Raw genomic sequence first — 27,521 nt, 5'->3', positions numbered from 1 at the left:
GGGTGGGGGTGGGGGTAGAGAGATGGCTCAGAGGTTAAGAGCACTGGCTGCTCTTCCAGAGGTCCTGAGTTCAGTTCCCAGCAACCACGTGGTGGCTCACAATCATCTGTAATGGGATCCGTCGCCCTCTTCTGGAGTGTCAGTAACAGTGTACTAATAATATACATTAAATACATAAATAAATAGAAAGAAAAGAAAGAAAGGAAGGAAGGAAGGAAGGAAGGAAGAAAGGAAAGAAAGAAGAAGAGAAATTAGACCAGCAAGATAGCTATAGCTATAGCTATAGGCTTGATTGCCACCAAGCCTAGTGTAGTGGTTTGAATGAGAATAGCCCCATAGACTCATATTTGAATACTTGGTTCCACAGTTGATTAAACTGTTTGGGAGGGAGTAGGAGGCGTGACCTTGTTGCAGGAAATGTGTCATCAAGAGCCTTCACCATTCCAGGTTGGCGCCCCCCCCACCCCGCCCCCGTATGTGTATGTCTCTTCTCTCTCTCTCTCTCTCTCTCTCTCTCTCTCTCTCTCTCTCTCTCTCTCTCTCTCTCTCTCTCATGCTTGTGGATCGAGATGTAGGCTCTCGGCCTGCTTGAGAGCTTGGCTGTTCTGGTGCTCCCCGGCGTGATGGTCTGGGGCTCACGCTCCAAAACTGTAAGCCCCCAATGGACTCTTCTATAAATTGCATTGGCCATGGTGTCTCAGCGCAGCAATTTAAAAGTAACTAAGACACCCAACAACCTGAGTTCAAGTCCCAGGACTCACATGGTAGAAAGACAGAACCAGCTGCCACAAGTTGTCCTCGGACCTCCACACATATGTTGTGATGTGCATGAAAAGGAAACATTCCTAGCATAGGATGATGGAGAGAAGGGAAGGGGATGGAGGAGGGAGGGGAAATAGGAGGGGTGTGAGCGGAAGAGCCAGGCAGAGTTCCCAGTGTGCACAGGGACTCCCCACGGAGTCCAGCAGGGAAAGGTGATGTACAGCAGGGAAAGGGGATTTGTCTCTTTAGACTCTAGGGTCTGCACTTTCAAGGAGATGGAACTTTAAAGGAGCTTGAAGAACAGAGAGGAATTCCATACATGTTGATTAGAGAAAGAACTCTACATAGATACAGATTCAGGAGCAACAAAAGATAATTTGCCAACCTATGTTGTCGTAGTTAGGGTTTTACTGCTGTGGACAGACACCATGACCAAGGCAACTCTTACAAAGGACAACATTTAGTTGGGCCTGGCTGACACGTTCAGAGGTTCAGTCCATTATCATCATGGCAGGAACATGGCAGCATCCAGCCTGGCATGGGGCTGGAGAAGCTGAGCTTCCTCTTGTTCCAAAGGCAGACAAGAGAAGATGGGCTCCCATGTGGTTAGGAGAAGGGTCTCAAAGTCCACTTTCTCCAACAAGGCCACACCTCCCAATAGTGCCACTCCCTGGGTTAAGCATATTCAGACCACCACGGGTGCATACCTGATAAGGTATGCAGTTTTCATTCTTAAAGTAGGACGAGAGTCAAACAATGATCCCAGCATTATCCGAGTCCCAGAAACCCAGGTCTAGGCTTACCCCTCGCTCATCTATAAAACCAGAAGCCATGGCGTAGGTCACCTCAGATGTCTGTGTACACATTAAACTTTGAGAAGCGTGCCCCCAGGACCCATCATTGACACTCTGGCTTGATCAAGTGCTAGAACTAAAGAGTTGAGGTAGGAATGATTGATGTTTTCATCATGGACTGGACACTGGGGCTTATTAAATCCTATTGTACAGCCCTGTTTGAGAACCAGGAGAGAACATGACATCAGAAGATGGTGTGGAAAAATAAGTCCTTTGTTGTGCACCGGGTTCAAAACAAAACAAACAAACCTATTTCCATAGGCCTCTAAATGGACTTTCAGGTCTGCACCTGAGCTGTACTCAACCTGGAGCTGTGTTCTATAAGTATCAGTTAACATGTTTCTTTTTTTTTTTCTTTTTTTTTCTTTTTTTTTTCTTTTCTTTTTTTTTCTTTTCTTTTTTTCGGAGCTGGGGACCGAACCCAGGGCCTTGCGCTTGCTAGGCAAGTGCTCTACCACTGAGCTAAATCCCCAGCCCCAGTTAACATGTTTCTTAAAGGGAAAATAAATTAAGAGTGGCTGTGACTCCCTCCCACTTTAACATTTGAAAGGCTATGCCTGGCTCACAGGCTCGGCTCTCCTTCCAAGGTGTCTTAAGTCCTTTCTGTGTTAGCTATGCTCATTTCTGAAATTTCTGAAATTTCTGATGCCATTTCTGAAATGTCGTGGTCTGTCCACAACATCCTGTCCATCAGAGGGCGCTCTCACCTCAGGTCATTTTCTAGCAATTGCTTACCAAGGTCCACGGCCTCTCTGTGCGTCCTCTCTGTTCTTGGTAGGATGTTTTGTCCCACTAACATTGCTAAACCCATGGGGCTGGAACCTATATTCTGGCCACCTAGGAACAAGAGAGATTTGAAGGATGAGTCCTGCTTTTTAAAAATTAGCAGCCTATAGAAGGACGTGGTATAATTAACCCAATCTTAAAAAGCTGTAAAAACCACCCACTCTGTCTGGAAAGACAGTATTGGCTTGCACTGAGAAGAGACAGGCTTTGTTTTGTTTTTTTTTGGTTTTTTTGTTTTTTTGTTTTTTTTTTCAGAGCTGGGGACCGAACCCAGGGCCTTGTACTTGCTAGGTAAGCACTCTACCACTGAGCTAAATCCCCAGCCCCCCCTGTTTTGTTTTATAATACAAAATTAACTTGGGAAGTTAGCTTGGGTATTAGGAAATGTAAAGAAACGGGTGAGAGTTCACCCATTCTGTCTCGTGCTTATAGAAACTTACTAGACCTTATTAAACTTGTCATCGACAAAGTGTATTAAAATCTTACATCCCGGGCTTGGGGATTTAGCTCAGTGGTAGAGCGCTTGCCTACCAGGTCCCCAGCTCTGAAAAAAAGAAAAGAAAAAAAAATTTTCACATCCCAAGGAAGCTAGGAGACTCGAAGGAAAGGTTAAATAATACCGCTGCGAACTGGCCCTGAATGAAGAGGGTGACTGTGATCACTGGGCCACCTAAGCAGCCTGGTGCCTGGAAGATTAGGATTTAAAGACAGCCACCAAGGTGTGGAAATCCTGATCGGCAGGGTTTGCCCACTCTCTGTAATTGGATCTGCTGAAGTGAGTCACTTTCCTTCCTTGTTGATGAGTGTTGAAATCTCAGAGGAGTGGGTACTTTGGTGTTCTTGGCGCTGGTCACTGGTGACCTGGGGCAGGGAGGTCAGTCGTAAATACATGCAATAAATAAATAAATAAATAAATAAATAAATAAATAAATAAAATGAATGCAGTCAGACCCATGCAATAAATGAATGAATGAATGAATGAATGAGTGAATGAATGAATGAGTAAATGAGTGAATGAGTGAATGAATGCAGTCAGGCCCATAACAGGAGACCAGGGGAAGAGCTGTTCAAGGTTGTTTACACAGAGTGGGTGACCTGGGTGATCCAGCCAAAGAGGAAGAACCATCTCTCAATAAACAACCTCAAGGTCATTAAACACCTCAGTCCCTGCCCCTGGTGTAAACCCAGATTCTAAAGGTTCTCTGTGAGCTTCAGAAGAGATTCGGCCATTTGTGTGTAACTGAACAGGTTTTTGGGGTTTTTTTCTTATAATCCTTTTTTATTTTTCTTATAATCTTTCCTGCCTGGAGCTGGAATTCCGGTCTGTCAGCTTTTCTCCTTGGAGGAGGAGGCAAGACTCCTATGAAGTGGGGAGAGCAGGGGGCAAAACTTATCTCTGTGGGGTGCAGGCCAAAGAGCTACAAATGGCTCTTGAGGAGCCCTGAGCTATCCCAAAAGCCGAGAGAGGATATTCCCAACTCAGCCTTGAAAGCCACAGCTCAGGAAGGTTGTGTGACACTCACAGTCACCCAGCCCGGAGCACTGATTTCTGAGTGTCCTTGGATACCTAGGGCCCCGTCCCCTGAGGTACGTACTCTCTAAGCAGCCAAAACAAATGCCCTATTAACAAGGCCGGGGCCCTCAGTCTCTGAACCCTTGATGACGTCTGTCAGATGGAGGATCAGGAATTAGAGGTCATCCTAAGTTACACAGCAGGTTTAGGGCCAACCTCGGCTACATGAGACCCTGTCTCCAAATAACTAAAAATAAAATAAAATAAAAGACAATGCAAACTAAACTCACCGCCTACCCTTTGTTCCTCTTCCCACAGGACCACGCGTTCGTACTGCCAGTATTGAGAAACTCACCAGAGATCAGCAGGGAGGAGAATCTCTAGCAAGAGCGGAGTGTGGATCTGCCACCCCACACATCAGTGACATGTTTGGGGTTTTGGGTTTTTTTGGTTTTTTTTTTTAATGCAGAAGGATAAAGAAAATCACCTTTTTTTTTATTTAGCATGAGCCAATTTACAGAGCATGGAGACTCACTTTCATTCCCGGCGCTGACACGCGTGCACTAAGCAAGTGCAATGTAAGATACAAGAAGCCATGTTGTTCAGACTCAGCCTCAAGTAATTTGGTGTCACTTTCGGAGAAGACAGACAAACAACGACACCTGTGCCACCGGAAGGAGGGACAGCACAAGATGGAGCGATCAAATCCAGAAGACACACTGAAATTACTAAATCCACAACAGCTCGCCTTATTTTTCTTGGACCCAAACTAACTGTCAGGGTATAAACACTGTTTGTTTCTTTTTTTTTTTTTTAAAGAAAAAATAATAATAAAAAAAATCAATAGTTTTGCTGTAAATAATAACACTGTAAATTCTAACAGAAGAAACTACAATAAAGAATTATAAGGCACCTGCCTCACGGAACACAAAGATACCACAAACGCGTCCAATGACAGGCGTACCAAGTGGCCTCACCCTGGACAAGGACGGGAATCTGGCGCGTGCGGGACGCTCTCTCACTGACTCCTGTATATTAGCAATTATGATGTTTGTACACGCAAAACTGCTCGCTTGGTTTTAAAAAGAAAATGCAAATCTTTAAAAAAAAAAAAAAAGAAATCTGCTGCAAAATTTAAATAATTCCCCCAGCGAGGAGGAATTCTGTAGTTCTGTGAAGAGAAGAATTTTTTTCCTTCAGAATATACTAATATTTTGATGCATGCATATCTCCTTATTTTGATTAAACCTTTTCCAATTTTGCAAACACTACAGTCTCCTGCAACACGGGAGATTTTACCTGTAAACACAAAGCCCTTCATGTAATATTTATTGCTATTGCCAATTTTTTCAATGAAATGACCAAAAATGGGAGAAAAAAAAAAAACAACTATACAGTAGTTTGCTTGGGGGTGGGGGGAGGGGCGCTGTTAGTGCTTACAGGGGGGAAAATGCTTGCCACTGTAGAGGTGGATGGTGCTTACAAGAGGCCCCAGTCATGGGTATTTAAAAAAAATGGACTGACCGGAAACCCGTATCTAGCAGGATCGAAGTGCACTGTAAAAAAAAAAAAAAAAAAAAGGGAAAAAGAAAAAAAAAAAAGATGACTGTATTGTGTACTGGCTCTGAGATGTAGACCCCCTTCAGCAAGCCAATCAGTAGTCACCATCCTAGCAATGTCCCCGTTAGGTTAGCGGGGCTGTCGCATTTTATAGAGCATTTCTCTTTTGGGTTTGGTGAGATTCCTTCGTTCACTATCTTAACTTGAAATCGACCTCCAACGGACACCTCGCTCTAAATGACATGTATGAGAAAAGCAGACGCTGGATAACCTAGTTGATTATTTAAGCATATAAAATAAACCGTGTTCAACTCTTCCCTTACTTGGGCTCTACAGTGTCCTTGTGTCCTCTGGCAAAACCTAGCTGTCTAATCCCCCAGTCACAGGAGTCCCGTCGGTGCCTCTGGTCAGTAAAGCCACAGTCTGGAATGTTCTGCTGTCTCCCGAGAACACCCACCTTGCATAAGCTCTGTGAATTTTGTGGGGGAGCCAAGGATTTGAAGATGAAGTACTTAGGCTCTTCCGCCCCACAAATGAAGTTGGGATTTATCAGGCCAATGTGTCAAGAAGTTATTGGTTGTTGTTCCCAGGAAGCATCTACCTGCGTTCTCCCCCCCCCCCCAGAAAGCATTCGCTTAGGTGTTGTTTCATTAGTTTGGGGGTTTGGGGGGTTGTCGTCACTTCTTGAGACAGGGTCTCAAAAATATCTGCTTAGTTTCTTAACTATCATCTGTGGTCAGAGATTACAAATTGAGGAATTTTACTAGTAATTCAAGATTATTATTTTAGTTCGGTTTTGGTACTGGTCATCATGCGTGCTATAAGACGTGACCCACCACTAACCAGTATCCTCGGCCTCCCCTTGATATTTCTGAAACAGGGCCTCACTAGCTGGTCTAAGCTGGCCTTGACCTTGCTGGCCTTCTGCCCTGTCTACTTACAGGGCCACGCCACTAGACTGGACAGGACTCCCCTGAAGAAGCAACCTTTGGCAACGACAGACCTCTGTTCTGAAAGATGCTGGAGCTGTGACCCCTGCTGTCCCCAGCTACAAGTGTGACCCCTGTCATCCTAGCCTTATTTCTTACCTAGCTCTGATAGGTACATGGAGTTTGGGGGCCCATTGATTTCACGACTCAGAGTCCAAAGATGCCTTTGATTCAACTTTTACCCCGGCCCACAGCCAGGCCTAGCGCATCAGGGCGGTATCTGTCACCGTCCCTAAACTTCCAAGTACACACTGGGACATTTCTTCTTGTAGATACATTCCATTCATTGGCTCAGTCCTTGCCACCACCGTGTGAGTTAGGTACTATTGTTGACGTAACAGGCCCCACATAGTATTAAATGAGTATTTAATGTCATTCAAGGCTGTCATCGCCTGGCCAATGGGATGTACAGTCTCCAGAATTCCAGGCAGAAGCCTGGAAGCTTGAGAAGCCGCCTCAAATAAAGAGGCGGAGAGTACATGTGCATGTCATTTGTATGATGTCCCTCCCCCACCCCCATCAGGAACATCTAAAGGACAAACTGCCACTCCGGAAAGGTTTTAAAATGTCCCCAAAGCTTCTGCACAACTACGGATTCCAGACCCTCTGGCCTGGCTAGAGATTATTCGGATCTAGAAGCTTAGGAGAAAAGGAGTTGTGTTGCATGCCTGGAAATGTGACTGCAGGAACAGAGTGAGAGGTTCAGGTGACACCAAAGCCATAAATTTATCCAGAAGTCTCTGAAGTACGATAGGTTTTATTTACACCTCTAACTTCTGTATATAGCGTACCGAACAGGCCTATGTTTGTATTTCTAATAGAATCTGATCTGTCAGCTCATTCAAATGTATTCAGGGTTTTCTTTTGACATTTCCGAGAGAGAGAGAGAGAGAGAGAGAGAGAGAGAGAGAGAGAGAGAGAGAGGGAGAGAGGGAGAGAGAGAGAGAGAGAGAGGGAGAGAGAGAGAGAGAGAGAGAGAGAGAGAGAGAGAACTGTGACTGATAAAGTCCTGAGATTTACCACTTCTCTTTTTTACATTTTTACCAATGATTTGTTAACATGGAAAGGGTTGCTTCTAGAAGGAACTCTCTTCACTGGCCACTCAAGCAGCAGAGCCAGCTCTCTCACGCACTCCAGCCTTCCACCATGTTCTTTTTAGCGTCACCTTGAGGCTCCATACAATAGACGTTTCTCTCCACGGTAAATAAATGTCAACGGAAAAGTGGTTTGCTTGACTGTCTTCGAAGCACCCACTCAGGATTTGACCATGAGAAGCCTGGAAAGAAGCCATAGGCATAGCAACTGCTCGCTGCCTCTGGCACAACTCATGATGTAGACCCTCGTGCCTCGTCCAAGGGACTCTTGGTACTTGTTGGCCAGACGCTGACACATTAAAAGGTGCATCACCTCCTAACCATGTCGCACTGCCTTTCCGGCATGAAGAGAGAGGTGAATCACTGAAGAGTCAACATTTCCAAGGTTGGTATCTAAGGCATATCTTTTAAGTTCAGCTTTTCATTCATTCATTCATTGGTTCATTGGTTCATTCATTCAAAGGCAGAGTTTCATGGAGCCCAGGCTGGCCTTGAACTTGCTGTGTAGCCAAAGGTGGCTTTGAACTTGTAAGCCTATTGCTTCTACCTCCTGCATGCTAGGATGATGGTTATAGAAAGCGCTATGCCCAATTGATCCAGTGCTATGGATAGAAGCTGTTAATGCAGGCACTCGACTGACCGAGTACACCCCCAGCACACTTGTGCTCATTTAATAGATCAAGTGAGAGAAAATAACATTTAGCATCCCTTACTGGGGGCCACAATGTGAGCTCTGGATCTTCCCCGGTCAGCACCGAGTTCCACTCTGTAGGATGTTCTGATAGACTTCGCCGGTCCTAGCGGAGTTCTGTGGCAGAGCAGGTGTGAATATGTTCATAGGATCCTGAGGGTAATGAGAAGCAGGGACCAAGGGATACTCGAGAGGAGCAAGAACGCTGGAGCCTTTTCTCTGAGCCCACATAGGAATTCCAGGGAGAGGGAAATGGGAAGGGAGCACGGGGAGAGGAAGGGAAAGGGGGAGGGAAGAAATGTAAAAAACAAACCTTAACTTCTGGTTCCATTTGCTTCCTCCCCACCAATACCTTCAAATGACCACTTTGCTATTATCTTAAACTAAAGCACAGTGCCAAGACAGGAGGATGACCTTTTAGGCTTTCAAGAGACATCACAGGTCCTCAGAGGAAACTGTGTGGCCCTTGAAGCGAGGACACTCATAGTGGAGTACCTACCCATGCCTGTAAATGCCATTAAAGTGGGTGTCCTTACCCTCATTACCCACCACAGAAATAGGCTGTGACGTGCACCATGCATCCTGAACCCAGAAACAACCTGGCTGTCCCTAACCTGACAGCACTCAGTGCTTGACAGGTTGCTAAGTGCCAAGGGGTCCAGAAATTGTGTCTGGGACTTCTCTGGGCCGCTTTTAGCCTACAGAGATATTTGGACTAACTATGTGAAGTTTGAACTGAAGGGCAACACTTGGAAGAAACAAACTAGATAGATAGATAGATAGATAGATAGATAGATAGATAGATAGATAGATAGATAGTACTTTTACATTTAAATGAAAGTCTGTGAATTCTCTTTGAAATCTGAAGCTGTGACCATTCCATTTCTGGAGTTCCCTACAGCAGCACTCACCAGCTGCAGAGAAGCAGCCTGTGTTTGGCTTATCCATCCCAACACTTCCACCTCCCTTTCCCTTGTTTCTTCTAAAAAACCCAACCTATTTTATCCATTTCCGTTCCCGGTCTCCATTCACTCTGGTCAAAGGAAAGGAAGGTGAGTTGAGGCTGTCCTGCTTCCAGTCTTTCAAGTCCTCCTTTTGGGCAAGCCCAGCACCTCCATCATTATCCCGTGATGGAATAAAGAAATGAGTCCAGAGGAAAAGCAAGGCCTAGCATTCAGTTCTCCGAGCCCGTCTGCCCCCAACTTTCAGTGACCACCATTATCTAACGGCCCACTGGAGCATGAGAAGCATCGCTTCCCTTCCCACAACCGTCAAGGTGGAGAGGACAGAAACGTCATGAAATGTAAACCCTAGAAAATACGAGAACCCAACTTCAGCCGCCCAGCCTGCCCAGTGCATGCTGGGTAAAGGGGAAGGCGGCATGAGGTAGCACTTGGCCCTGTAACCTTAGAGCATAGCCGCTGCTCTTTCAAGCCACACTCTCTAACCAAAATTAAGTGGGATTGGAAAGACCTACAATGAACATTTCAATATAAACTTTAAAACATCGTTAAACTTATTTAACTCGCTCTCAGAATACAAGCCCATGTTCCTTCCCAGGACACAGGATCAAGGTGTGAACAGTTAAACGCACCACAATTGTTTTTCTCCCATCCATCAAGACTCATAGAACTCTAACCTCACTCGAAAGCCTCTAATTGCAGAAGGGAAAAAAAAAAAAAATACTGGAACCTTGAGATTACCAAACACCCCCAGGAGACAGAACTACATCCTTGAGAGGTTTTCTAGTAATTTCCTTGTTCCTCATGAACAAGGAAGGAGGGAGCTGGACATACAAGTATCTATACACATAAACATTTGCACAGCACAACTCCCTAGGTTTGTGTTTTGTTTTTTGTTTTTTGTTTTTTGTTTTTTGTTTTCTTGGAGCTGGGGACTGAACCCAGGGCCTTGTGCTTCCTAGGCAAGCGCTTTACCACTGAGCTAAATCCCCAACCCACAGCACAACTCCCAAGTGTATGCATCCTGCACAGTTGAGAGAACGTGGTGGGGCTTGAACACCTGAGTGACAGGCATGTTTTACTTGGGAAAGGAACCTGAAGTAATTGTCAATGTTTTAAACGTTACATTGCATGTACTTTGTGGCGCGGAAATGTGTGGAGGCCCGAGGATAACCTCAGGTTCTTTTCTTAGGAATGCTGTCCCCTGACTTTTGAGACAGCCCTGGTACTCACCAAGCAAGTGAGGCAGGCTGGCCAATGGGCCCCAAACATCCTCCTGTCTCACGATCCAGCACCGGGACTTCAGGAGAACACTGCCACACCTGGCCTTTTTTTTTTTTTTTTTTTTTTTTCTATTTTTCGGAGCTGGGGACCAAACCCAGGGCCTTGCGCTTGCTAGGCAAGTGCTCTACCACTGAGCTAAATCCCCAACCCCACACCTGGCCTTTTTTAAAATGAGGATTCTGGGAATAGAACTTGGTTCCTTAGCACTTGACCAACTGTCTTAGTTAGGGTTTTACTGCTGTGAACGGATACCATGACCAAGGCAACTCTTATTAAGGACAACATTTAATTGGGGCTGGTTTTCAGGTTCAGAGGCTCAGTCCATTACCATCAAGGCGGGAGCATGGCAGCATCCAGGCAGGCATGGTGCAGGAGGAGCTGAGATTTCTACATTTTCATCTGAAGGAAGCTAGCAGAATACTGGTTTCCAGGAAGCTAGGATGAGGGTCTTAAAGCCCCCGCCCACAGTGACACACTTTCTCCAACAATGCCACACCCACTCCAACAAGGCCACACCTACTCCAACAAAGCCATACCTTCTAATAGTGCCAGTCCCTGAGCTGAGTATACACAAACCATCACACCAACTGAGCCATCTCCTCAGCCCTTATACGAACTTTTTTCAATGTGCAATGGATCACACACTGTAATGCTGGTGTCCCTCAGTAAACCAATTACTTTCTGAGTCAGAGAAAGTTACAGTCAACTAAGGCCAGTGTAGTACAATATAGCATCAAAGGGGAGCCTGTCACCTCACACACATACATACACACACACACACACACACACACATAATGGAGTTCTCTGAGTCTGAGAAGGTGGCCATGCCCCTACCCTAGCACACTATGTCTCCTCACTGCAGGATTTCACATCGTGGAACTCGCTTGAAGGATCAGTTCAGTTTTACTCGCATTTAATTCTGTCACTGTGAGAACTGCTCACTGCTCACATAAGTGCACTCCTGAGAACCTCTATGGCCGCACTTCATCCTTTCTCCCACTACACCACTGATAGGATAAGCAGGCTGCCATTGGTTTCCGTGTCAGACACTTCCATTGCCTGTCTGTTTCAAAATAAGGAGCTGGGTCAGGACACCAATCAACAGTCTTTCTAAGCACAGTTTGCTTTCCCTGGTCCTTTGATTCTAAATCGCAAGGCTTTCCCGTTAAGAATTACATGAGATTTATGATCCAGTTCGGTACCGATCCTGTCATGAAAGAGTTTGTTTGCGACAGGGTCCTAGATACGGTAGCTTTCTTTACAAGTTCATTCAAGGCATCCCGTCCTGTTTGAATTCTCTGTCCCCTCCCCAGGGGAGCTTTGATTCAACCTCCAGATGTCAGTTCCTCCCGGTGGCCCTCTCCAGAGTACCCTGATACCCCCGACCCCCAGTACACCACCATTTGTATCCACCATGGCTTCTGTCACCGAGGTCGTCATATTTGTCCCCTCTTTACCACCCCACATTTGCAGTGTTGCCCCCACAGCAGTTAGCACACAGCCTGGCACTGATGGGGACTAGAGGCTTCCTGACTAGGTGAGGGACAGAGCAGGGCTCAAGCAGGTCTGACTCGGGTAACCTATCTTTTCAATGGTGTCAAAGTTGAAGAATTCTGCGATCCTCCCAGCCTCTCAGTCAACATCTGGGATCATCAGTCGATATCAAGGATTGTCCGTCCGCGAGGGCAAAGGGAGCAGAGAAACATTTCGCCATTGCCAGCTGTTTGCTTTGGCTGTTTGTGTGTTCTGCTATAAGCCAGGTCTTATCCTGCAGGCCATGGAGTGAATGATCTTGGCTGGGCGGGGACAAGCGCCTGTGTTTGTTCTGCAGGCCCCGCCTCCCCGCCCTGCGCATGCACCTTGGGGGCCTGCTAACAGAGCAGGAAGTAGTTGTTCCTGAAAAAGGGCTACACCTATCTGAAAACAGACTAGGAGTGTGCTGGCAGCGCCAGAGAGGGAATCCCCTGCTGCCTAAGCTGTGAAAAAAAAAATGTTTAAAATCGGTGATGTCTTTGTGGCGATCCAGCCCTAGTGGGGAGGTCAGAGGAGGAGACGCCCTGCCAACGGAGGGAGTCCACCATATTGAGCAGGGCAACAGAAAACCAGCCAAATCTTCAGTGACTCACTCGGAAATACTGACGACCTCAGTTTGCCTTTGAGGGATGCTTACAATGCACTGCCAAGAAAGACCGTTTGAGAACACCATCTCCACAGCCTTGTAAGAGTGTTCTCCAACGGCTGGCAGGCACCATCATGGTGTTTCTCTGTCTTGTTCCAAGGACGCGAGGAGACGTTAACATCATCTGACATGCGTCACAGCCCCAGCTAATCAAATGGCTCTCTGTGAGTCACCCAAAAAAACGGCACAGCTCTTGAACACTCGTGCTAGGGGAAAAAACCATCTTGCTGACCGAATGTAAACCTTGCTGGTAAAGCAATGACAGAAGACAGTGACCAGACTACCTGAGTGACCAATTTTGTGGTGGCTCATTCATTGCCCAGTCTGTAGCTGCATTCTAAGTCTCCTGGCTCTACAAAGGTCAAAAATTATATACCAGGGCTGGTGAGAGGACTCAGTGATCTCTAAGCATGCTTGGTCCTTTTACAGAGGACCTGGGTTCAGTTCCCAGCACCCGCATTCAGTAGCTTACAATTGCCTGTGACTTTAGCACCAGAAAATCAGGTATCTTCCTCTGGGTTCTACTGCTCTCCACAGACGGGCATGATCACGTGTATGGGTGGCCATTTTAAGAACAACCAAGACTGTTGACACTTGAATGCAAATGGCCCAGCTGAAACCACGGAGTTCCGTTAATGCTAACAAAATATTACGGTGAAGAAATTCTGACTCAGAGCTGTTCGTTCTTAGGATATTTCAAAGGTGGTAGAAATCTCTATGAGGTAGGAATAGGATCTCGATAAATGCAAGTATTGGCAGACAGTTCAACTCAAGGGTAACTTAGCTTCCAGTGTGTCAAAGCACTATCTTACCTATGCCCCATCCACCTGTCAGAGTAAGAAGCAATCGCTGGGATCTGTAAACTCCAAAAGCCTTAATCTACTCAGAAAACCAAGATCTATTTTAAAATATCGCCCAGGAAAACATGGATAGGGCTGCGAATTAAATATGGTGATTTAAATAGATGAATTAAATATGTACATCAAGATAAAGCCAGAACAGACCCGTGCAGCCAAGACTCGGTGTGTTGGCTGCTCCTGTGATTAATATGACTTTGTTGTCCTTGTGGTTGCAGAGACAGTCCTCCTATGTAGCCCAGGATGGCCTAAAACTTACTAATAACCTCTTACTCAGTGTGTAGCCCAGACTGGCTTCAAACACGCCTCAACCTCTAGAACACAGGACTGTTAGGGTTCTTAATATTATGACGATTTTGACATCATCGTAGATTTACTCAACTGGCAAAGGCCACACAGAGAGCCTTACACACAGAACGCCACTCCATTAAACACCAGTTGGGTCAATGGGCATGCTGCAGAAGGACGGCACCTGAATCGGGACTTGAGAAATGTATCGGAGGACTTGAGGCTACAGATGAAGGAGGCCTTTGTTGTGCTTTATAAAAAAGAAAAAGAAGCAAGGAATGTGTTTGGTGAAGGCGCGGTATGTTGCAGGGGAAAGGGGGAGGGGGCTCTGCGAGCCCATGCTGAGGCATCCCTTCCCCTGAGGGACCAGCCACACTAAGGTGTAGATAGAATAGAGATTATTCAGGGCATGGGGAGGGGAGTTGAAGGGGTAGGGGAGAGAGAGAGAGAGAGAGAGGTCAGCCATGGACACGTGGAGTGAGAGGGAGGAGGGAGGGGAATGGGGAGAGAAGGAACAAAGAGGGTAAGAGAATAAGATAGCAAAAGAGTGAGGAAGGGGCAAGCAGCCACTTTTATGATGAGTCTGGCACACTTGGCTGTTGCCTGGTAACTGTGGGGCGGAGCATACCTGGCTGTTGCCCGGTAACTGTGGGGCGGAGCATACCTGGCTGTTGCCTGGTAACTGTGGGGCGGAGCCTAGAAGGAGCACCAACGGCCTTGGCAGTTGGAATGAATGACTGAACTCTAAAAGGCTACTCCCCAGAAGCATGAACACAGCTAGCCTGGGTCCGAAAAGAAAGAGACTTGGAGGCAAGCATGGAGAATAAAGGCTCACCGTCAAGAACTTCAAATACTGTCAGGAAATGTAGGCCCTCTTCTAGCCGCCAGCTATGTCAGTCATACCTCAGGTGCATCTGCCGGCCTCAGCGTGTCTGCTAACCAAAGGTCCTCACTGGACACTAAGCTATCAAATCCATCGGAACCACACTGTGGGAGCCTAAGGCTTAGAAACCTGAGAGATGCCTCTGTCAAAAGTGCTCCTGAGTTACCTGACCCTACCGCAGTATGTGGAGGTGTACTGTCTTTTTAAACATTTATCTTTTAGGTATATGGAATTTTTCCAGCATATATGCTGCCTGGAGAGGTCAGAAGAGGGCGCCAGCTCCCCCCTCCCCGAACCCCAGAATTGCAGTTACACCGTGAGCTGCCGCCATGTGAGTGCTGGGAACCCAATACAGATCCAGCTGCAGGAGCAGCAAGCTTCTCCATGTAACAAGAAGATTGTTCAAAAAGATCCCTGCCCCCATGAGTCTCTCAAACACTACAAGCACCAATGTCTTCACAAGAACTTATCAGTTCTTGTTTAGTTAACCCTGAAATATTTGCTCAATTCTGTTACTTTCTGTCCCCCTCCCCCCACCTCCCCGATTCTTGGGACGCTGTCCTCCCTCCCTTGCAGGCTGTTCCTGGCTCGCAGTCTCCACAGGTCCCCTTGAGAGGCCTCATCTGTCCCCCAGTAAACACTCAAGTGTAACTGTGTTGCCTAACTTCATCTTCTAGTTCTCCACCATGATCTAGAACTCACAGCGGCAGTTGCCAAGCCTTTTCCCTCAGGCACGCCACAGGTACCTCCAAGTCCTATATCCTAAATGAACACAGACCCCTTCAAGGAAGTCCCCTCAAACGCCCATGCAGGAGTGGCATCGCTGTTCCTTCACAGCCCCAGTGAGACATGAGAAGGCCGTCCTTCCTCAGCACCTGCCCCCAAGCCATTTCACACACAGGCCCTCTTCATCTCCTAGTATATCTGGTTGTCTCCATTCATACCACCGTCAGTCTAGGCCCCCTTTGCTCCTCTGAAAAAGTGCAACGACTTCCAAACAAAATTTCCCACCTCTCACCTTCGAAGGCAGCTTGACAGCCCCTTAAAACCCCTCTGGTGGGGCTGGGGATTTAGCTCAGTGGTAGAGCGCTTACCTAGGAAGCGCAAGGCCCTGGGTTCGGTCCCCAGCTCCGAAAAAAAAAGAACCAAAAAAAAAAAAAAAAAAAAAAAAAAAACCCCTCTGGTTGTCGCCCAAGAATGACCAGTGAGACGCTGGAAAAGTGATGCACTCCTTCGAGCCTCGCTCTTGTCATCTCAACAGGGTCAATAGCGTCTACCTCACCAGATTGAAATGAAATTCGATACAGATGGAAGGCTTGGTGAAGTTCCTGCCACAAAGTCAGTGCTCAGTAGAGGGCAGCTGTGTTCTTACGGCCTCAGGCCCTCAATCATCCCATCTTAATTCATATTAGTCCTTGAAAGCACTCCTTGATAAGCCTTTCTTGCAGAAAATATGACCCCCGAGTGACCTCAGGGAGGGCAGTGAACTCAGTTTCAACAACCCTTATTTAACAGGTGACCCAGCAGCGCTAAATTCTCTACCCACAGCTTACGTTTCCTTCTTCCTTTCCCGTCCCTTCTCCTTGACCACTCGCCCACCAGTGGTAAGCTCAAGGAAAAGGATAAATGAAGCCTGGCATGTTTGCTGTCCCAAAACTCAATCTGAAGAGAAAAGACACGCCGGTAGAGTACACCTTTAATTCCAGCACTCGGGAGAATCTCTGTGAGTTCAAAACCAGCCTGGTCTACAGAGCGAGTTCCAGGATATACAGGGCTGTTACACAGTGAAACCCTGTTTTGAAACCCCAACTTCCCCCCAAAACAACAACAATAACAACAACAACATTGAACAACATTGAAGACCTATACAGGCAATGGCTCACAGAGATGATTGATTACCTCCTTGCTCTGGGCAAGAAGTCAACTGATGTGTAGAGTCAGTTCTTTGACCATAAATCCTTAGTCAGAAAATCCATTCCCTTTAATTGGTCCAGTTTAATCCATTGATTTCCCTTTTGGTTATGAAGATGGACGTTTCTAGAAGTGATATATATCATTTATTTGATTTGACTCTCCTGCCTTCCCAGGATTGTGGGACTGGAAGCAAAGAGACGTCAAGAATCACAATCAAGAATCACGGACTGGGGGTTGGGGATTTAGCTCAGTGGTAGAGCGCTTGCCTAGCAAGCACAAGGCCCTGGGACTCCAAAAAAAAAGAAAAGAAAAAAAATCACGGACTGGTCTTCCAAAGGTCCTGAGTTCAATTCCCAGCAACCACATGGTGGCTCGCAGCCATCTGTAACGGGATCCGATGCCCTCTTCTGGTGTGTCTGAAGAGAGTGACAGTGTACTCACTCCACAGTGTACTCATATAAAATAAATAGGGCAGCTGGGCAGATCCAGACAAGGGAGCAGAGCCTTCCATGACTAGCTGGATATATAACCACTACCCCCAGTGTGCCAGAAATGTTTATCTGTATCTCCCCATACAGTCAAAGCAAGGGCTGGTTACCCTCTGACTAAGGCTAACAGGCCTTTCTATCTTATATTTATTTTGCCCATTGCTTCCAACAACTATGAATCTGAAGTCCATTTTGAGAAAAGTCAGGAAAGAGCTTAAAAAGAATGGTCAGGACCTCAGTTGTGGCTGGACTCCCAGCCCGTGAAGGCTTTCTCTGCCTCTGGGTTGGTGCCTACAGCCAAGTCCAGGAAGAAAAAGCTGAAGCCATCATGTCAACTGAGCACAGTCATTTTTGTCCACTTGACACAGGCTAAGATTATTTGGGCAGAGGGAACGTCAACCGAGAAAGTGCTTTCATTAGATTGGCCTGCGGGCAAATCTATGGGATGTTTTGTTGATTGATGATTTAACTAGGAGGGCCTAGCCCACTGTGGGCGGCATCATCCCTAGGCAGATGGTCCTGGGTTGTATAACAAAGCAGGCTGAGCAAGTCCATGGCCTCTGCTTCAGTGTCTGCCTCCAGGTCTGTACCTTGAGTCCTACCCTGACTTCCTTCATGGCTATGATGTGGAAGTGAAACTTACTTGTTCCTCCCAAGTTGCTTTTGGTTATGAGGTTTATCAAAACAGAAACTTAAGACATAAACTTTAAAAAAAATTTTTTTCAACCATGTGTTTATATATGTGTGTGTTTGGTGGTAGAGTGGGAGGAGGGGGACGTACACATGCGAGTACGTACATGGAATCCAGAAGAGGCTATCTGATCTTCTAGAGCTGAAGTCCTCGGCACTGTGAGTTGCCCTGTGGGTGCTGGAAACTGAACTCTAGCCTCTGCAAACGCAGTAAACGTAATTAGTGCTGAACCATCTCTACAGCCTCCACTAGGCCAACCTTGTATGCAAAGAGAATGAGTAATTGTAGAAAGAATATCTTGTGTATTGTATGAATGAATCGCCTGTCTATTAAAAAGCCTATGGCCTATGGCTTAGGCAGGAAATAGAAACTGGGGCATCTGAGAGGAGAGAGAATTCTGGGATACAGCCAGGCTGGAGAAGATCCACCCAGGCAGACGTGAGGAGACAGACATACGGTAATTGAGCACAGGTAACCAGCCACATGGCAGAAAGTAGGTTAAAACCAATGGGTTCTCTTCAGTTATGATTCTAGCCAGAGAGGAGCCTAGCCACACGACCAAGGCATTTGTAAATATATTTTGAGTCTGAGTCTTATTTCTGGGAGCATGGCGCTGGGAGGAAGAATCAGGCTCAAACTTTTACAAGTAATCCCAAAGTAAGACTATTGCAATTCTCAAATGAAATGATTCTTTGAATAGTCGAGATTGCCTAAAACATAGTAGCATCAGATAAATACTAGCTAAAAAATATATATATCTTACATCATATGGTGTTTTCCTATGCCCACAGACAGTATGACTCACTCAGGAATACCCCTTAAAAATGTGATTTTAGGGGGTTGGGGATTTAGCTCAGTGGTAGAGCACTTCCCTAGGAAGCACAAGGCCCTGGGTTCGGTCCCCAGCTCCGAAAAAATGAACCAAAAAAAAAATGTGATATGTGATTTTAGAATTGGAAAGATGGGTCAGTGGTTAAGAGTGCTTGCTACTATTTCTGAGGACCGGAGTTCAGTTTCCCAGGAGCCAGATTGGTTCGCAACCACCTGTTAGCTCCTGTTCCAGATCTGAGGCGCTCTCCTCGCCCCTTTAAGTCACACATAAAGTAAAATAACCCTTTGAAAATTATAAATGTAATCTCTATGCCAATATCACACCTACAAGGTTGAAGTTTCCACGTGAGGGAAGGTTCCCCTTGGGCCGTGTGTTTAAAGCAGGTGAGGGTGGACTGTGGTCCTGTCAGGCAGTCTGGGATGAAGGGTCCCTTTCCACACACATGAAGGATTTGTTCAACACAGAGGAAGGTTGGGAGTTAGGTGGAGCTGGCCTCTCCCTTCATGATGGAGTCTTCCTCTCTCTACTTTATACAGGAAGCATCTTGGTATTTCAGTAAAAGCACTGAGAATCTACCTGGGTGGCTGCCTTCACATTAAGTAGGGCTTTAGGCAGAAAGGAAAGGGTTTCCATTTTAGTTCATGACTCCTGTATAAATCATGGTATCTAGAATAATCAAGCTAGTTGTCTGTGTAGACATTTAGAGAAATCCTGGGGTTGACAAGACCTGAGAACTAACTGACAACACAAACTGGTTAGTAGGCTCAAACATTCACACAGGGACTATCTGTCTTAGGGTCACCATTGCTGTGGTGAGACACCAACAATTACAAGCAAGTTTTGGGAAGAGAGGGTTTATTTGGCTTATACTTCCCCACTGCAGTCCATCACTGAAGGAAGCCAGGACAGGGACTCAAGCAGTTCTGGTACCTGGAGGCAGAAGCTGGTGCATGAAGCGCCCACCCTGACCAGCAAGGAAGACGCAACACCGTCGGATTCTTCTTAACAGCCTTTACTGCAGGAACACCTAATTGTTAATACGGGGACCCCGAGGAACAAAGGCACTTGCCTTAAATACAAGACAGGCTGTGGCTGTGAACTTGTCCTCTGGGGATTGGTAGAGTATGAAATACCTTATTAGCATGAATATCACCCTGGCCTTGTAGATGCTGGGGGTATGCACACATGAGCTGTGGGTGTTTACCACAAACGACCACCGGATGTCAGCGCCATCTTTAGCCGCTCCCTACAGGTGCAGAGGTCATGGAGGGGTGCTGTTTACTGGCTTGTTCCTCCCGGGTGGCCCAGGACCACCAGCCCAGGGGTGGCCCCGCCCACAATGGTCAGGATGACCCTCCCACTTCAATCCCTTAAAAAAAAAATGCCCTATTGGCTTGCCTCCAGGCAGATCCTAAGGAGGTGTTTTCTCATTTGAGATTCCCTCCTCCCAGATGACTTTAGCTTGTGTCACATAGACATAAAGCTAAGGAGCACGCCATTACATAGTCATTTAATGATGAAAAATATAATTGTACGTGACAGGAAGGGTATTTCCAGGGAATACCTTTAACCTATGACTAAGGTGACTTTTTTTTTTTGGAATCTCAATATCTCTCTCTCTCTCTCTCTCTCTCTCTCTCTCTCTCTCTCTCTCTGTGTGTGTGTGTGTGTGTGTGTGTGTGTGTGTGTGTGTGTGTATACACATGTCACAGCAGATCCATGAAGGTCAGAAGATAACCTGCAGAAGCTGGCTCTCTCCTTCTCCCTTGTGGGTTATGGGGATCAAACTCAGTAGTCAAGTTTGGCAGCCGAGCCAGCTCACAGAAGATGGTTATACCTGTCGGTCCTTAAGAAGGAGTGGTTCGCCTAATGCTTGGCTGTGGGTCTCTAGAGCTCAGGGAATCCTGCAGAAGAGGGAGAGGGGAGGAAGAGTGGTTAAGGACACAGAATCAAGAGATCCCACAGAATCAACCAACCTGGACTCATAGGAGCTCACAGAGACTGAACAGCCAACCAGGGAGCCAGCAAGGGACTGACAGGCCCTCTGCATATAACTTAGAGTTGTGTAGCTTATATTCTAGCTAGAAATGTGGGACTCCTAGCAGTGAGAGGAGGCCCTGTCTTTGAGCCCTTTGCCTGCTTTTGGGTCCTTTTCCTCCTACTGGGTTGCCTCATCCATCCTCAATACAAGAGGAGGTACCTAGTCTTACTACAACTTGATATGCCACAGTTGGTTGACATCCATGGGAGGCCTGCCCTTTTCTGAAGAGAAATGAAAGAGAAGTGGGGGATGGGGCAGAGGGAAGGTGTAGAGAGGAAGGAAGGGAAGGGAAACTGAAGTTGGGGTTAAAAAAATATATTATGGGGCTGGGGATTTAGCTCAGTGGTAGAGCGCTTACCTAGGAAGCGCAAGGCCCTGGGTTCGGTCCCCAGCTCCGAAAAAAAGAAACAAAAAAAAAAAAAAAAAAAAAAAAAAAAAAAAAAAAAAATATATTATATTATATAGATTATATTATATATTACATTGTATGTTTATATGTATATGTACATATCCATATATGTATATATGTGTATGTTTATACACACATATATATGAATATGTACATATACATATAACATACATATATGAATAGATATACACATGTGTATATATGTGTATATATGCATATACATGTGTACACATATGTATATATGCATATGTATATATGTGCACACATACATGTGTGTGATATATACATATATGCAAATATATCTATACATATGCACATATATATGCATATATATAAGTATACATGTATATATACATACATGTGTATATACCTATACATATGTACATGCATGCGCACACACATGTTGTATATATACATACATATATATACACATAGACATATACATATATGTGTGTGTATATGTATGTGTGTGTATATATATATATGTATATATATATATATATATATATATATATATACACACAGTGGCAGACAGGGAACCATCTGGAAGGACAGTGATGGAGACAGCATCCACAGAGGACAGAGGCTCCTGGGCAAAGAGAAAGGAGATGGTTCTAAGACAGCCCTGGGGTTGAGAAGGAAACCCTACCATATGTTAGAGACCAAGCGGAGGAGCCTAGAGAGGAGAGAAGGCACCCCTAAATCCTGATCCCCTTGCTTGGGGGAAGGGGAATGACTCCACGGAGTTCCCAGTCCCTTGAGCCCAGTGCAGACCTCTCTTGACCTTCTCAAGTCTGCGCTTGATAACGCTGCCAACAGTGAGGTTCCTCTCCCAAACTGGCTGACATTTAGACACTAAGCTCTAGGATAGAGTTCCGTGTCCATACATGCCTCTCCTTGGTTCACATCGCGCTGTGCTGGTTATGTGACCCAGGGCAATTTACTTAACCTTCATGTTCTCTCATCTGGCAAGCAGGTGCTGTCATCCCAACCACAAACAGAGGAAGTGAGATCATCTGTACAAAGCCTTTTAAAGAGCACTTGGCACAGAGCGATCGCCCTGTGAACGCTACCAGACTTTTATTGCTGCTGGTGGTGGATTATGCTGAGGCAAAGCAGAACGCCTGGCTGTCTTCTCTCTGGCTTAGGAAGGGTGGTACAATGGGAAGCTAGTGACACAAACATTCGCTCTCTCATGGGCAACCTGCTGCTTAGGCCAGAGGACACCCACCCTGGGGCTCCGCTTCAACTGGCCCCTGTTCTCTGCCTGTACCACCAGTTTCAGCAGCAGCTTCTCCATCAGTGACCATTGGCCCCTGAGCTGATGGGCCACAAAGAAGAGAAGTGAGCATCCTCCAACTAAAACTACATCACACCCTGTCCCATACGCAGCCACCCATGTCTGAGGTTCATCACCGGCTCCTCTGAGGTCAGCCCCCAAGCCCCCCAGCATCATCGTCTCTGGTTTCATTTCTGCTTCTCCACTTCTGCTACTGTAAGAAAAAAATGTCTTCTGGTGGTCTGAGATATCAGATATGTCTACTCAAAGTGGGAAACGGGGGTTTAGTCCTGAGGAAGTTCCAAAAGTGGTTGGTTTTGGTTTTGTTTGTTGTTTTTGTTTTTGCTGAGACAAAGTCTCAGATAGTTCAGGCTGGCTTCAAATCTGCTACGTACCTAAAGATGACCTAGAACGCATGGGTCTACTGTCTACACCTTCTGAACACCAGGATTCCAGTGTACTACCACACTTGGCTTTATGCGGTGTTGAGGACTAAAGCTATGGTCTCGTGCATGCCAGGCAAGCATTCTACCACAACTACCTCCCCAGCCTTGCTCCTGAAGCTAGTTTTATGTGCTAACCCACAATGGTGCTAACAATGTTAAATGGGAATCTTTTGATTTGTGGATAGCTTTTCACCTCCTCATTACTCAAAATGCAAGATTCAGTTGATGTATGAAAAAATTCAGAAGTCAGCTGATGTATGAAAGCACATGAAATCCGGAAGCCATGAGGAAAGAATAGGAAGACCCCAGAAGACAGAAACAGGAGATCCATACAAGAGAATATGAGACGTATTTCTCGTTGTGCCCGTTCTTTTTTCTTCTTACGTTCTTCTCGCTATGTTCCATCCAGCCTCAAGCTCTCTCCCTCTCTCTTCTTTCTTCACCCTCAGGAGAAAGAGGAGTCTTGGAGACAGGCCAACGTGGAGAAAAGTGAACCAGACAGAGGAAGAGGACAGAGAAGAGGGGAAAGACATGGGATTCTGTGGATGTCACCTTAGCACCTGTAGGCAGCTGCACTCCAAACTTTTCAGTAACAAGAGTTAGTAAGGCCTCTTTGTTTTCTCTTAGGTGTCCTAGAATTGTATTTGTCTATCTTTTGATGGAAGAAGTCGTGCTGGAATCTGATTATTAAGTATCAGAAGCAAGCCAGTTCCAGACCAGCCTTGCCTGGGCCCGGCCTGATCCTGCAACTCTAAGTCTGTGTTATTCCGGGCCCCATCCAGCCAAATAAGTAGGTAAGGACCTGACATAGTTTGAGTTTTACTGCTGTGAGGGGACACCATGACCATAGCAACTCTTATAAAGGAAAACATTTAGTTGCGGTTGCCTTAGAGTTCAGAGGTTCAGTCCAGTATCATCATGGCGGAATCATGGCAGCATCCAGGCAGACATGGTGCAAGAGAAGGACCTTAGAGTTCTACATGTTGATCTACAGGGAGCCTTAGAAGAGGATTGTGTGCCACACTGGTTGTAGCTTGAGCATAAAAGACCTCAAAACCCGCCCCCACAATGACCCACTTCCTCCAACAAGACCACACCTACTCCAACAAGCCACACCTCCTAATAGCGCCACTCCCCACGTGCCAAGCATTTAAACACTTGAGTCTACAAAGGCCATTTCCTATTCAAACCACCGTAGGATCCTAACACTCAAGACTCTCAAGACTTCATTGAAAAGATGCCGTGAGAAACACTTAGGATCTCTGGCCAGGTCTCTACTATGTCTTATGGTTCAAGTATAAAGAGCAGAGATTTCATTCATAAGAAATGAAAGCCCAAACCCATGCTACTTACTCTACATCAGCTATAGAACACATTGGGTCTTTGAGGTATAACCGTGCTCAACTCCATCAGCACCAAATGTATTTTGAATAGCGTTCTTTCTAGTTGGCCATCTCTGGCTTATGTAGCTATATACAGTGACCCAGGAGGATATAGTAAAAAGGCAGTATTCATGGTCCCCAGAGTATGGAAAGACTGTGCATTTGTGCCATCTACAGAGCTGGGTAAGAGAAGAGAAAAGAAGCCAAATAACACAGTCGTTCAGATAACACAGGCCCTCAGCATTCCAGGTCTCACTTGGTCTATGCAAGCTAACTTGGTCTAACGGTCTTCCATGGTAAGGGCTCCTGGCCAAGACTAACAAGACTTTAACAGGTCCTGCATCCCAGTCCTGCACATCTCTTTCTCCAGGATACAAATTTGGGCAAACAGTGAGGAAAACATCTGTTTTCCAAAAAAAGTGCTTTGATTTTTTTTTTTTTTTTTTTTTTTTTTTTGGGCAATGGTGTGACTTCATTCAAATGGGGGCAGAATCAGAATCTGAAGAGTCTAATTTTTTTGAGAATGTGTACGATGAATAGAATCAGATAAGCCCCACCCCCTCTCCTTCCTCCAACTCTCCTGTGTAAGGTGTCGTATGCTAATACAAAGGCATGTCCGTTGTAGGCTGACTAACAGCTTTCTGACTGGAGTTGAGTCTGTTCTACAGGAGTCAGTTTCACCCCTGCCACCATAACCCTGGTCGAAATCCCGTGTCCCAGAGTAAACACCTCTATTGTTATTTTTCCTAAATGGTCAGATTGCCTTCTAAACATTTACATTCATAGCTGTAGACCTAGGCTTCTTGCAACCTTTAGTGGGGGAAGCTTCTTCTTTCTGGATTCAGTCAACGGAGGGATGCTTAACTGGTCAAAGTCCTAAGGATAGGAGATCGAGTGTTTAACCAATGGGAAAAGAGGCTGACACCATTAAGGATGGGAGGGGTACTGTAAAGCGCTGTCTCCTGCACATAACGTGGTTATAGCTATACTATAAACATCTGTGGTTACCTGCATAGACCTGGATAAGGCTTTATGGTCTTCATAAGTTCTCGGGCAGGGCATGGTGGGGCACACCTATAATGAATCACAGCACTCGGGAGACAAGAGGCAGGAGGCTCTCTGAGTCTGAGGCCAGTGTAGACTACACAAGCACAGTCCAGATTTAAAAACCAAAGGTCCCCGTCTCAAAAGACAAACAAGCAAAAAAAGAGTCTCAGGACTCCACCACATTCTCTGCTCTGATAGATAGGTGACACAGAACAGATGGCTTCAGGCAGCCTGCTCAGACATAGCTTTAAGTAAGAACTGGTTTCCCAACCCCGAAGCAAGGATGGGAAACTATAAGCAGAGAGCAGTTTCTTGGTTCCCCGTTGTCCCCGCCAGCGGGGACCCAGTTATTCAGGGTCCCGAAGGGGCGCTACCCTTGGGCCTAAATGGGGGGCGAGAGAAGAAGGAGACCAAGCAAGATTCTGTTGTCAAGGTCTCCTTTATTGGGGTGAATGTTATAGCTTTTAAGGCTTTCAGGTAGGGGGAGTGTCCTTTGTGAAACACAGAGGAGGGGGAGGTGCGGATACAGGTAGTGATAGCTGGAGGCAAAGAGGTCAGGCGGTAGACGATGAGGTCAGGCGGTGGAGACACTGGGTGTTGATTCAGGAGGTAACAGGTATCTGCTAAGGGAGCTGAGGCATCCCTTGAATGTTATCTTCCTGTGCCATAAATTCATGGGAGAGGCTTTCATTCAACAATCTTAAGACTTAATGCAGTCATCTTAGGGGTGAGTCTCTGTGGCCAAACAGCCCAGAGTCACCTAGCCACTTTGAGCCATGCAGTCAAAAAGCGGCTAGGCCCAAATCCAATACGGCTCCGTGCACCCCGTGACTCAGAATCCAAAGAGCCAGAAACCAGCTTCTCAACGAGATGAGTGACTAAGGCCCAACCCATTGAAGGTCAACGTGGGACACGAAAAAGACTTGCAGACAAGGAGACTCAGAGGATCAGAAAGAACATGGCGGCCTTGTGCTCTCAGCAGCATGGCAGTGGGGACTGCTAGCATGGCCTAGAGACAGAGGAGAAAAGGAAGGCAACCCTAATTTGGCTAATCTGGAAGACGCATGCCGGGTGAGCTTGGGAAACTCCGCATTTCTCAACGTAGAATCGTGGTGCTGTCAGAGGGAGCCATCTGGAGAGGGTCACACCGAGCTTGCTGTATTGGGAAACACTGTCCTTCCCCTGGGTCACACAGACAATATCCCCATGTGCTCTCAAGCCAGTATGTACTCTGTCATACAGCGTAGCCCCCCGGGAAAGCCAAAAGCAAACCCACTAAAAAGTGTGCAGTGGGATTTGGATCAGAGACAACAGGGGAAACTTAGCCTTTCCTCTACGATTGGTGGCTCCTGGGGGCTATTGACATGGCTCAGTGGTCAAGGGCCACATTGCTCTTGCAAAGGATCTAAGTTCAGATTTCTCAGCACCCAACGGTAGCTCACAACTGTTCATATCTCCAGTTCCAAGGAACCCAACACCCTCTTCTGCCCTCCAGTGATACCAGATACACATGTGGTACATATGTATACCTCAGATAAAACATACATACACATTTAACGAAAAGATGGTGATCAAGTGGCCAGCTAAGGGCAGTCAGGACACTGCGCAGGCACAAACAGGTGTACGCAGAGATCGAGTCTTAGTCACTGAGACGCCATGAGCAAGCCAACAACTAAGAGAAAGCATTTAATTGGAGTTTGCTTACGTTTTCAGAGTGTGAGTCCACAGCCGTCATGGCAGGGAGCACGGCAGCAGGAAGGCAGACATGGCGCTGGAGTAGTAGTTGAGAGCTTACCTCCCGATGACTTCCATGCTCTTCCAGAGGTCCTGAGTTCAATTCCCAGCAACCACACGATGGCTCCCAACCAACTGTAATGGGATCCGATGCCCTCTTCTGATGTGTCTGAAGACAGCTACAGTGTACTCACATACATGAAATAAATAATTCTAAAATAAAATAAATAAATACAAATAAGGGATGAGCCTCTCCTAGCCTGTGCTCTTTAAGCATCCATTGACCAAGAAGACACGCATCTTAGTTAACTTGCTATTGCTGTGATAAAACTCCATAACCGGGGTTGGGGATTTAGCTCAGTGGTAGAGCGCTTGCTCCGAAAAAAAAAAAATTTAAAACTCCATAACCAACCTAGGGGCAGGAGAGGTTTGTTTTACTTCCCTTTCCCCATCATACCTCATCATCAAAGGACACAAACTGAAGGCAGGCACCCGGACACGGGAGCTGAGGCAGAAGCCATAGAAGACTGCTGCTTATTGGCTTTCTCTTGGTAGC

The 27,521-nt window shown here is 46.3% G+C and overlaps 1 protein-coding gene and 1 long non-coding RNA gene across 52 annotated transcripts in view; both read left to right on the top strand.

The window, feature by feature from the left end:
- Window positions 1-5,797, top strand: part of Ank3 (ankyrin 3) — a 624,211-nt gene extending 618,414 nt beyond the window's left edge. For 50 of the 51 annotated variants that reach the window (XM_087597726.1, XM_087597706.1, XM_087597744.1 and 47 more), the window contains one exon: window positions 4,234-5,797. The gene's annotated coding sequence lies outside the window, so the exon portion shown is untranslated. The remainder of the gene's footprint in view (window positions 1-4,233) is intronic. The other variant, NM_031805.2, reaches the window with a different exon arrangement.
- A 6,549-nt stretch (window positions 5,798-12,346) lies between these two features.
- Window positions 12,347-27,210, top strand: LOC147998597 (uncharacterized). The gene is made up of 3 exons (XR_015645772.1): window positions 12,347-14,117; window positions 23,430-23,596; window positions 26,945-27,210. It is a non-coding gene; the product is annotated as an uncharacterized LOC147998597 (long non-coding RNA).
- The last annotated feature ends 311 nt before the right edge of the window (window positions 27,211-27,521 follow it).

The sequence above is a fragment of the Rattus norvegicus genome, chromosome 20 (assembly GCF_021556685.1).
Source record: "Rattus norvegicus strain SHRSP/BbbUtx chromosome 20, alternate assembly SHRSP_T2T, whole genome shotgun sequence".
NCBI classification, from domain to species: Eukaryota; Metazoa; Chordata; class Mammalia; order Rodentia; family Muridae; genus Rattus; species Rattus norvegicus.
This window is presented reverse-complemented; position numbering and strand designations above follow the sequence as displayed.